Source organism: Apteryx mantelli, chromosome 3 (genome assembly GCF_036417845.1).
Source record: "Apteryx mantelli isolate bAptMan1 chromosome 3, bAptMan1.hap1, whole genome shotgun sequence".
Taxonomy (NCBI): Eukaryota; Metazoa; Chordata; class Aves; order Apterygiformes; family Apterygidae; genus Apteryx; species Apteryx mantelli.
In genome coordinates, this window is record NC_089980.1 from 94,857,926 (window position 1) to 94,870,686 (window position 12,761).

Sequence of the window (12,761 nt, forward strand, 5' to 3'; positions counted from 1 at the left end):
GAAATCTGTGTTCTTCTATTTTCCATTCTCTTCTCTGTGTTCAAACATACTCTGGTTGAACGTTTTATGGTATTTGTTTGTTGCTTTATAGCATTATCCTGGAATAGGGTTTAATTAATAAAAACTTAATTGAAATAAGGCATTGATGCAATGCCTGCTTGAGGTAATTAGTAGTCTAGCAAGAATGCCACTCAGCGCATCCTTCTTTGCTGCAGATCACACTCATGAAATATTGAAGAGGCAAGATTCTGAATCTTGCAGGCGAGACCATGAATGTATTTACCCTGCTTTGCAGAATGTGTACTCTGAAGACAGTGTTAATAACAGTTACTGTCCTACACACGATAACTAAATCATACAGACTCACTTGTAGGCCCACCAATTTCAGTCTGCCCTGCCATTCTTTTCTGAAATTGCTAGTAATTATTCAGATAAGAAGAGAATGTAAAGATGTAGTCAGGCCTCACATGTTGAACCTGTCACAGCAAAAAGTGTTGTTATTAATGCCATTGAAATCTGAATAGCTAGGGAATATATGTTAAATGACTTCTGTGTCGCTTTGTGTAGCTGCTGTTCATCTCAAGATTGATTAGGAAATGAATCTATTGATGAAGGACAATCCACAGGACAAGAGGACAATGCTACAATGTCAAATTAATGTGTAAAGGATATGATAAATGCCATGTGTAAACAAACCATGCTGATAATAGTGTAGGGTATTGTTTTGAGCGTATAAAGGACTTATAGCAATATATAGAAAATACATAAAAAAGAATGAGCAATACGAAATAGGAAAGAATAACATTTCTAAGAGGCATGGTTTATTAGAAACCTTTGTGGCGTAAAAATGAATTAGAGGTATTATGATATGCACAGAATATTTTTCTTTTACCCAGAAAGAGTAGTGTTCATTTGGGAATAGAAATTGATCTGATATTAACAGGGAGATAAAGCATAAAGACATGATTATTTGGTAGACTGGACTATGTGCAGATTGTATGTTTTTATATGGGACATTTTGTTAAGTTACCTGCAAAGTCAGGAAATAACAGTGTAACAATTGTAATGATGTTGAAGTAGAAATGATGCAAGTAGAAATGAGTAAATACTTACCAACAGGATGTGGGACATATAAACATACTCGGTCTAAAAATAGTATGTAAAGTAGATGAATTGAAGTATAAATTAGAATTTTACTAAATAATTGGTATTTATTTGATTCTTCCTTTGCAGTGAATGTTCATATCAATAACAAAGCCTTTCATGACTGAAATACTAATAAATATACAGCACATGAAACAACACAGGCATGTGGATAATTTTACAAGTAACAATGAATATTAAATGTATGAGCAGCTGCATTGTTCATATGTTCTTTGCATCCAATGCAGACGTATTCAGCAAATTATATTTGCATAGATATCATTTTTATTGTTTTAAGTAACTCATCTATATTTGCTGGTTTATATAACAGAGCTAGTGAATTCTTCTCTGCTTCAAAATACTAAGTCCAATTTATATCCTTGTTTGACAAGGTTGTTTTCTCTATTTGAATTAGAAGACTAAAAGTACAGAAGTATATAAATGAGCAAATTTCCTCTCATCTTTTTTGAGGAATGGTTTAACATAATATACAGAATTTACAATAAACATTTGTTTCACCTGATCTTTGAACATAATACAGACTGTTTAGGGGAAGAGTGACATATTTGTGCAGGCTTTCGGCACATGCCCAGTTCAAAATCAAATGTACTGCTGTGTTTCCAGAACAAATTGAAAAAACAAAAGCTGCCTTAACCACCCATATTTTGCCATTCAACTGAATATCTTGACTAATGCTAAATAGAAGACTAGTATATCATTTATGACATAACATCATTATAGTGAGATACTGCAAAGATCAAATACATCTTACTGATATTCTGAGCTGTCATGGAACACAACACTGAAGTAGTATAATTTTTATTCATAATAAACCAGAAGCACTTGTAAAATATTGCAAACTATAAAATATATGCTGTTGCATAAACACACATTTATACTATTGAAGGCAAAAAACAATTTTTAAGAGGTTTTTCAACAAAATTCTCAAAATCCGATGCCAAAGACTTGAGCAGCATTTGAGACCAGAGAAGTAAAATAAAAGCACTTAAAGATAGAACGCAATTGCATATTTATTTCTGATATAATTTCAAAATGCAATTATATTAACAAACAGGCAGATACAAAGAAAACCAGATATTTTTATCCCTGGAATACTTCTCCCACAGTGATATATTTTCCTATAGTTTTTCATGATGTTTCTTCTATATTAAGTTTATGTTGCAGTTGAAATGTCATTGAGCCTATCTTAGAGCAGCAGTAAACTGAGGTTTTGCATAGTCTTGACATGCATGACTGAATTATCAGCAGAGGTGCGAGCTCACGGCACAGTGTGGGTTTAAGTACTAAAGGTGCCAGAGGCTCATCACCTTAAAATGGAAGAGTGGATGAAATGGTTTATTGCTACCCAGTATTAGGGAATTAGACACCCAACTATAAATGCAATGTTTATTGTATGAGATCATCTGTGTGTGTGTGGTTTTTTTTATTTGTGGTTTGCAATAGATAAAACCTAAGTAGGCAGCATTCTGTATTTCATTAAGGGAAGAATTTTAATGGGAAGGAAAGAGCCAAGTCCCAAGCCTTCCTCTCACCTCCTCCCATCTCACTTGCCCCTTTGAACCCCATGTGGTTTCCATCACCTTGCAAGGGAGCAGACTTTTGGCTGTTTCTCCGTTTCTCTCCCAGCCTCCTTGGGCTGCTTTCAGCCCTGAACCAGAACAGGGACTTCTGGATCGTAAGCTCTGCTTGTCTCATGTCACAGGTGACCATGTTACATGTTTCTCATTTCAAAACATGAATAGTAGTTGGGTTGTTCCCCTGTGCTCTCTTACATTTGGAAGACTGCCCTGGAGTCAGTCTATCTAGATGATTAGAAGTCATCTAATTTCCAGCCTGAATTTTAATTCATGAGCATTTGTGTTTGTGTCACCTTTGTGCTTTAGTTGAATTATTTTACCACTGTTTATACAAGAAAGGATTTATTAGTCAATCACAGAGTAAGTATGACCTAGAAATGTGTAATCTTGGTGAAAAAGACCAATATGATGTAAGGGTAAGCTATTTCTGATATTCACACAGGGGAGTGTTAATGCCACTGTAAAAGACACTGGTTAGACTTTATCAGAATTGGGTACAATTCTAAGTGTCCAAGTTAAAAAGAAAAAAACTGATAAGATCTGTGGGGATGATTTATGAAGAAAGGGGAATGGAAAGTCTGTTTTATGAGAAGCGTCTGTCTTGTTTTATTTTTTAAAAAAGGCTGAAATATGATTGATCCTTAAATGAGAAAATAAACAACTGATATCTAGGGAAAAGCTATAATTAAGTTGTAGGCAAATTTGGCCGCAAAATGAATTAATATGAACGAGGTATGAATACATTTAGGTTGAAGCTAGAGAAAAAAACATTTCTAAAACCAGAACAATGAGGTTCTGGAACTACTTCAGGATGTGAGTTATGTGGCAAACAACTGAACTGGTTATATATTGAGATTTTCTAATAGAGAATTATGAGATTCAGTTGTCTAAAATATCCAGGGTCTGAATCACTGTAGGAGATCTTTATCAGCCTTATATTTGGTTAGATGGTTTTGCAGGAAAAACAATCTGATTCAAAGTTCATATGATTCAGAGATCTGATAATTTTGTAAACTTGAGCAGCAGAAATTGAGGATGATCAGCACATTTCAAGGTGCAATCTAATGTGATTATTTGAAAAGTGCTGCAAGTCTGAATTCTCTAGTAAATCAATCTAATGACATTAATATGTTACGTGGTTTCATCTAATCAGGTTCTGTGAATGGAGACACAGTCAAAAAGCATGATAATGTCTGTGGATGGGTGTCCTCTGACCCTCTCCAACTGTGAAATAATGTAAACTCAAGGTCTGAGCAACTATATTTTATGATACAAATGGGACAAGCTAAAAGCTTGCGATGGTTAATCATCACATCTCAGCTAATGAGTGGTAACTTGCCAAGCTGCAGTAGCCCAAATGCCTCTGACTGTACTCTTACATACAGTTTGCTAAGTCATTTGTGACTACAGTTAGCAAAATTTCTTTTACATTTATAAGCTAAATAAACCAAAAATTAGGTTTACTTTTATTTTATGAACTGAACAGTTTTTTTTTTTTTTAAAGTTAATCTTAACATCTTTCTAGGTCACTAGTTAAATGGACACAAAGAAGTGTGTTTATGAAGGCAGCATTTAAAGGGTTAAAGTGAATTTTATGTTTTTTTGTTACATTTCAGTTCTGCACCAATTCTCTGAAATTATAGGAATGCTCAAGCAGAACAACTGTGTTCTATTTTAGCTCAACATTTTAATCCACTCCATTCTGTATCATTTTGTTAAAGGGTGCCTTCATGTTGCACACACTGCAAATAGCACAGATGTGCTAGGATAAAAAAACTTCAGTATTTTTCAGATGGGTCTGTATGAAATGCCAATGCATGCTGAGAAGCAAATGCATCCTTCTGTTAGAAGCAAACACAGCAGAAAAGAAAATAAAAATACATTCAAACCTTCTTCTGCTAAATTTGCATCTGCAAATATTAGATTTGACAAAAAAATTCTTCCCAAGTGCTGAAGTGCTAACTAATCAAGCTAATGAATCACGTATTTAGGTAGGAAAAATATCCCTTAGATTTGCCTTCTGTGTGGTATTATATCTGTTATCTCACTGTTGTAAACTTTGAATCTCAGAAAATCATAAAGATTTTCCTCTTCTGTTTTCTCTGCATGTCATATCCTCCCAGTATGTTGGATATGACACAATTAACTCTTTTGTTATGGCAATCATCCTGGTTTAATATAGTATCAGACTAATGAAAGAGCACAGGGGAAACTACTGCTGGAGGGTGATAAGAGGATTAAAAGCCATATATATATATGTATATATATATATAAAATTCATGAATTCATGTTCCTATCCCTCTATTCCAGAGTGAGGAATCATGTCAAGAGTTGTGTGTTTTCTGGTACCAATTTAGGGTTTAAAATTTGTTAATTTGTTTAAATCTGTATAACTCCATGTCTTTGTTTCTGAGGTAGGCTTTTAAAATTTCCTTTAGGCAAAAAGCTTTCAGATGCATTTAGGAACTTAGGAACTTAGCCTTCTCAGATAAATTATGTTTCCTTAGAGTAAGGGTTAGAGTTCCTTAATAGTTAGACTGCTGGTATGCTGACAGCACTTGATGTCATGAAGTTCAATACTGTGTCATGGTTTCACTGTGCTTTCTTTGAGTGCCAGTCAATCTCTATCTGCTATGTCTTGTCTTACAATTAGATTGCAAGCTCCTTGGGCAGAGATTTATCCTTTTGTTGGCTATATATATTACATAACAAAATGAAGATTCAGTTTGGGAAAAGAGTACCTAATAGCTGTGATGACACAAAGAAATAAAACAATGTTATTTGCTTTTTAGAAATGGAGGGTTGCACTGTTGTCTAAGAAAGAGCCAAAAGACACACAGGTGTGCAAGTGTAGCTCTGTGCGTTACATTGTATCTCATAACCTAAGTCCAAATTTTCCTCTTCTTTCTATAACAATGCAATGCAGTGTTCTTGAAAAATGCCCTCCAACTGAAAGTCCCTGAGCACCTAATACATATTTTTTCTTCGTAACAGCCTTTGAAGTCCTTAATTGTAAGTATTAGGTAAGAAACCTTGCATGGAATTTGGTCTGAGAATAATATACCTAGATTTGCAATCCATATGTAGGGAGCTGCAGGCATAGTTGTCTAAGCTGCTTCTATAGTCAATGGAGAGCTAGGACTTGATTCAGCTACCTAAGGAAGGAGAAATTACCTTGTTTAACCTTGTAGTTGCAAAATTCCAAGCATTGCCACGGTGATACAAAAATGAGGAATACATTTTAAATAGTAAAAGCACAAATAAATTGGGCACTTAAAATTTTGAGTTTGCGCTTTGTTTAGTTCCTCTAACTACTGCAGCATTATCAACAGTTCCTCTCCTGCAAATTTCTGTTTGCTCATTTTGCAATGTCTGAGATAGGATATCTGAAAAATCCATGAGCAGAATTCTGCAAAATTGGATTTGTTTCCTGAAGGCTCATATGTTCTGTTTTGCATTATATAATGCCTTCAGAGATCAGTAACTACCGGCTGTATACTAACTGTGCTGCATTTGGAAAGATTTACACCCAGGACCTATCTATCACTAAGGAACCTACTTTTCCATACATTCCCAAAGAAAATGCCTGGGTAAAAGTCTGGTATAACAGAGCTCAGATAATAAACATTTTGTTTAGGCTTTATCCTATTTTACTTAGAATCTTGGAAGTTGTCTAAGTTTAAACTCTGAGCTTTGTAGTCAGTGAAATGAATCAAGTGTCTGCAGAAAAAGATTCATCTTGTCTAAAACACCAGTTTTAGAGTGAGATGAATTACCCTCTGGAGGTGCCTCATTCATTCCCTTGATATATGGAGAGCTTAAGGTTACTCATTTTGAAGTAGTCAACTAACTTTAAGGTGACTGAATTTAATGATATTAGTCTTCCTTTTTGTAATTGGAATGTGTGCAACTGAGATGTGCTAACAAGATCTAAGGCTTTTCATCAAAGCTGCATTGACACTGAATGCTCACATTTAACTTCCAGATGGTAGATCTTCTTCTAAAAGAAGACTTCGTCTTCTGGTATTGTTTCCAAAGTAGGTATCACAGGAAATGATTCAAGTTTGTCCATTACTCAGCCATAAGAATCCATAACCAAACTACATGTAGAGACAAAATCTGATATTTCAATTCATATGTATCCAGCAAACCAAGATTTGTGTGCACCAAGATTTGTGTGCTGCTCCTTTGAAATTTCAGAAATCAGCTGTCACTTCTTCAAACCTTTTTTCCCTTCCATGTAACAAAGTTTATTTAATGAATTCAGGGACCTGGATATTTATTAAGATGACTGGCAATCTAGTTCCATATAATAAAAAAACCCTCGTGGCATGAGGTATGAAATACCAAATGAAGCAAAATGTGTGTGCCAGTGGGTTCAATATGCTTTTATAAAACTCTGATTATTCTGAAGTGGGCTATGAGATCTGTAGGTTACATGACAAGAATGCAGCTTGCAGGTAGCTGAGGCAATAATCTTTTAATAGACTAGAAAGCAAAATACACAGAAATCAAAGGCATGGTTTATGCCCATCCAAGTGATAGCGGAATGCACATTAAGTTCCACTATTTTATCCTTGGATTTTGCACAGAAGAAAGCTGTAATTTAAATGCCAAAGATTTTGAGTAACTGCAGTTTAACACTTATATTATGGCTTTTCATCCCCAAATTTTTAAGAAACTCATATATATGTATATGTATATATGTATATGTGTGAATATATATATATATAAATTGTATATGTATGTATATATATAAATTGTGTGTGTATGTGTGTATGTGTGTGTGTGTATATATATATAAAAAAATATATAAAAAATATAAATTAATTCACAAGAGAAAAGTTTCCCTTATGTCTCACTGTTTAAAAGTAGAGGAAAAATGATGCTATTTATAAATTTATGAGTTGCCTGTGCAGTTAATTCTGTAATCAAAGGAGTTACCACTTAAGCACGTTCACTTTTCTGGATGAAGTAATCTCTGTAAACTGAAGCCAAAATGCTTGGATTCTTACATTCCATGAATCTAAATCACATTGCCTATTTATTTAGAATGAAAGGTCCCTGAGGTAGGGAATATGTTTCCATCTATTTTTTTTTGTTTTTATTTTTTTAATGTTTTACTAGGCCAGTTAGCTGCTTTAGTAGAATCATATAAGACCTGGATAGTAAGACTGCCAATGAAAGGAACAGACATTGTGTAAGAGGAATAGAAAGGGAAATCTGAGACCAAAGACTTTGTGCAAGATCATACCTTAATATGATGGAATGATCTGCATCCCCAGAGAACAGATGCATATTTTCTTAAATCTTCTAAAATGCAAGATGTGTCATAGAGTAAACCAAGTTCCTGTACCTCAGAAGCCAGAATCCCCAAGTCCTGCAGCTGTTTATTTTGTCCATGGTTCCCACTGGGAGAGAATTGATTTGGATCATGCAGTCTCAAGTTACCCAAGATCCATAAGAGATGCTCTTCATTTAAGCACTGTGTGTTTCCTGTTAGCACAGCATTGTCAGTAACCATAAAACTGTGAGTGTTGAACAGGCATAGTTGGCTTGGAGTAGAAAGTTGGTAATCTTTTTCTATTTATTTCAGTTCTTGATAGAGTGCTTATCAGGAATATTAAACTGATCATCTCAATTTCCCTTAAAGCAGGCCCAAAGGGCACTAACAATGCTCTGCTGTACTCCAATTCCTCTGCTGAATAAAGAATCAAAACAAAGATGAGCATGAAGAATATGAATATGAAGAATAAGCGTGCTAAAATTTTTTAACCTTTGGAAGTAGCTAGCATGCAAGGCAAAGAGCAATTCAGATGCTTTATTAAGTGCAAGTTTAGAAAATAGCTATTAACTTTGTGCCCTTTTGTACATAGTTTAAATATGCCCATGCATGGACACATTAAGCACAGTCTTCTGGATGTAGACTTATTGGGGAGCTAATGCCTCTGTAAAACCACACTAGGATTTGCCTCTGCTCTGCTGGCCATATAGCTGCCGAGCCCTTTCCTTGAGGTGAGGGTACAGAGGGAATGTATGTGCCTGAAATGTCCTAACTCACATTTATGTGTTAATTATCTTTCCTAAGAAAACACAACAATGTTTTCTGTGTCTGCAATCCCACTGAAATTGCCTTCCAATCCCATAAAAAATGTTCTGTGCCTCACCCTATTAACTGAAAATCAAGCCTCTTTCAGCTTCATGGAATCAAGGGTAAGTTTCAGAGGCTGATTGCTGAAAAACCCCAGCCCTGCATCCGGACGAACACACCTGAATGGCCGTTTATTTAGCTGATTTCAACTGATGGAGTAAGACACAAGAACAGCAACTGCTTTTAAGCACACAGGGAATTATAGATCAAAACTGTTATCTGGAACAGCACTAGGAAATGGTACACTGAAGTAAATGGGGGCCATCTGAGTTTCTGAAGAACTTCATTTCATTGCACTGTCACGTGGAATACAGCAGTACTGGAATTGCTCAGGGGAAGCAGACAAGGGTTATTGGGAACATAGACCCAATGGTCTCTTCTCTGATTGAGTACGATGGAGAAAAATGAATATTCCTTTTAGTGTGCAATCTTCTAAACTCATTCTGTTTTCTCTAAACTAAAAAGTATTACTTCTCAAACTTGAACATACTCCAGTTTAAAACATTAAAAAAGCTTTTCTACATACTGTGATAAGAACTTACTGCTGCTCTTGACTGCTGGCATTTAACTCTTCCAGGCATCTACCCTTTGGATATTACACATTAATCCCATTACTGTATGAATCCCATCATATTCAGACTTCCTTGTCTCTTAGTTTTAACTCAGTGAAGAAAAGCATTGAGTACAGAGCATCTGTTATAAACAGTACTGCAATATAAATGGAAGTCTTAGGAAAATACTAGGTTGGAACTATCAGTTTGGAGGGTTGGCATGTGGAAGAAGAGGAAGGGGAGGGTAAGAGCTGTCTTTGTCAAAGCTCTCTCATTGTCTCCGCTGCCTCTCATCTTTCCCTGATTGTGTGTCAGTGCTGAGTCAAACAGCTTCGCATAAATTGAGTGGAAGAATCACACGGGCCATTGAAGGCATTCCTTGTCAGTCTGCTGGTTGCTGGAGTTCCTCTGAACTTATTGGCCACACTACATATGAGACACTCAAGCTTGCCTTTGATCTTTGGGTCTTTGACATCCTTCTCCTGGAGGGTTTCCATGAGTGGTAAACAGGAAGCAGAGAGTAATAGAGTGAGGGTTAGGAAGTTGGGTAGAATGGAGGATCTGTAGGTAACGTCTCAGTTTCAGACATAAGGAAAATAACCAGCAGTGATACCCTTTCTTCAGTGATATCATCTGTCCTGATAACCCTAAGATTTATATAACTCTTGTTTTGCTTATGTCCTCTAACAATCATGGCTAGAATACCACTAACTTTATGTGCTTTGTGATTCTGGAAGATGGGAGACAGGTGCTTTTCAGAAATACACCCTGTGTCTTTTAAAATATCTTTCCTTTGTGGGCTGGTTTTCAGACTAAGTTCATCTCGCCCCACTCTTGTCACTGCAGCCCTTCAGCTCTTTGTCCTCCCACCCTTTCATTTACTGAAATAGTCAGAGATGTCTTTGGGTATGGTTAATTCCTTCATACTATAGTTAATGATAATTCCACAGGTGAATCTGCTAGGAGGCTTTGGAAATGTCACACGTGTATTCTCGCTCTTTCTTGTCCTTCTTTTCTCCCTTGGCTTTCCATTTCTCTATCTGTGCTCTAAACTCCAATTTATTTCCATATTTTTCTGTATATTTCAAAGAATGAAATGCACACTCAGGCTGAGACTTCGTCAAGTAAGGGATTAGCAAGTGACTAGATGATCAGCCCAGAGTTATTGCATATTTTGATGCTATTCTTGTAGAAAAAAGGTTTGATCTTAGTAGTCTGCTTAATTCTATGTGCTAGTAATAGCTATCCAGAACACTGGTGCAAAAGATGCACCAGATTTTCGCTTACTCCTTTAACTCTGCAGGATATAAATAAAATACTGATGAACATACTGTAACTAGTGAATAGAAATATGAGAATGGGATGAATGGGCAGAATTTGTCACATTTCCTTTTAAATTCAGCTGGACTAGAAGACCATATGCTTTCTTCTGCAAAAGAAGAATATTATAGCCTGAATATTGTAGCAGAATGCAATAAAATTGTAGCTCCATTGCCCCATTTGGCAAAAATGTAAGTTTAGTGCATTGCCTGTGAGTCATTTCCAAACTGTTTGAGCCAGTGTGTTGGCAGTGTACACAAACAAGGTTTTTCAGTACAGTGCTAACTGATGCGGACTGGTTCTTTAGGTTGGAATAGAGTCTAAGCATGTGCAATCCATTCACTGATTCTGCTATGACCAGGCCAGATGTCTATATAATAAACACCCCAACAACTGCAATAGTACATGAGGAAAAAAGATAACTCTACCTAGATATGTGCATTAATCATTGCACAGTCAAACTTTGTCTCTTCTCCGTTTTCTTGGGTAGCTGTTATTTAGAATAAAAAGTCTGCTAAAGTAGGACTCTTTGCCATGTTCTGTAAAGTTCCTTGTGTGCATTCACACACTTCATGAGAAAACAAAGTGTGTACTGTAGTGCATGCTACAGTGCTGCTCACCATTAGGTGGTGAGGAGAAGAGTCGGTCAGGTTTGTGACATAACTGAGCAAACCCATTTGTTCCACCTCAGTGCTTATGTACCTCTCAAGGTGGGGTGGTACTGCCTGAAATAAGTAGTGGCAATATAGGTTTTGTTAGGTGTGTAAGTTCTTATCTCAACCCTAATGATTTAGTACGTTTAGTAGTTTTAAAGTTCAAGTGATTAGGTGGGATGGAGAAGGGTAAAGGAATAATTGCTATGCATGACATCCCATCTTCACCCAGTTCCCACAAGGAATGTGTCAGGAAAGTTGTTGACAGTTTATTAACATATATACCTACTCTCCTTATCCCATTCCTAGCAGCCCCTGGAGGATATTGGATAGGACTGAATGGATTTCCTGACAGCATGGCTTTTAAACATATGCTAGCAACTTACTCTTCTGCCTTGTCACAAGAGGTTATTATAGTAACGGTTATTTATAAAGCCCTAGAAAGAAACATGCAGAATAATCTACTTTGCCCTATTTTCGCCGTCTCCATCCATGATTCCTATTTTTCCACAGAAAGAATCAGGACACTTAAAGCACGGTTAACTAACAGTATTTCTTACCCAAAGGACGAGCATCCTAGTCAGAAGAAGCTGTACTTCTACTTTCGCCACTGTCTTAAGTTAGTGCTCTCTGAGGACACAACTACATAGGAGCAAGGCACAGATCCAAGCAATGTCCAGCATTGTTAACATGCTTTCTGGCATGGTTTTGGCCCATGTCAGATAACATCTTTTCAGACTTTGTGGACATGATTTGGAGAAAAGCACAGGCCAGGGAGTGTTTCCAGTAAGCATTTTGAGTGAGGCCATCTTGTCTGGTGTAAGGAAAATTTAGCTGCACAGCTGCAAGTTGTGCTTTGGCACATGCCTTCTGTGACAGGGTATTCTCTCTCTAGTCCAGGCAACAGATGTTTGAGTCCATTCTCTAGAAGAGAAATTACCCTACTGTGAAGCCTCAATTGTACATTAAGAAGTCAGACCAGTCCAAGCTCTAGAGTTTCCTGGTGAAGAGAGAACGTGAGTATGCATGGTTCAGCAATATGACCCATACTTTTTTACATGTGGTCAGGACAGAGTAGGTATAAGTGAGGCTTAATCACCCACTGAGCTGGAAGTATTTGGAGTTAGCGCTTCTTGAGCTACCACTGGCTGTGAGGATTGAAAGCACCCAATATGGCAGGTCTCAGTGAACGTAAACTTTCTTCTGAAGCCTGCTGTCCACTTTGCAGTATGGACACAAGCCCAGGTAAAGGAGTGGCTAGTACAGTCAAGTACTACCCCTACTGATGGTATGGACACATTGGCTTAATCCTCTTGGCTCAGCAATCAAATATAGTAAAGATCTA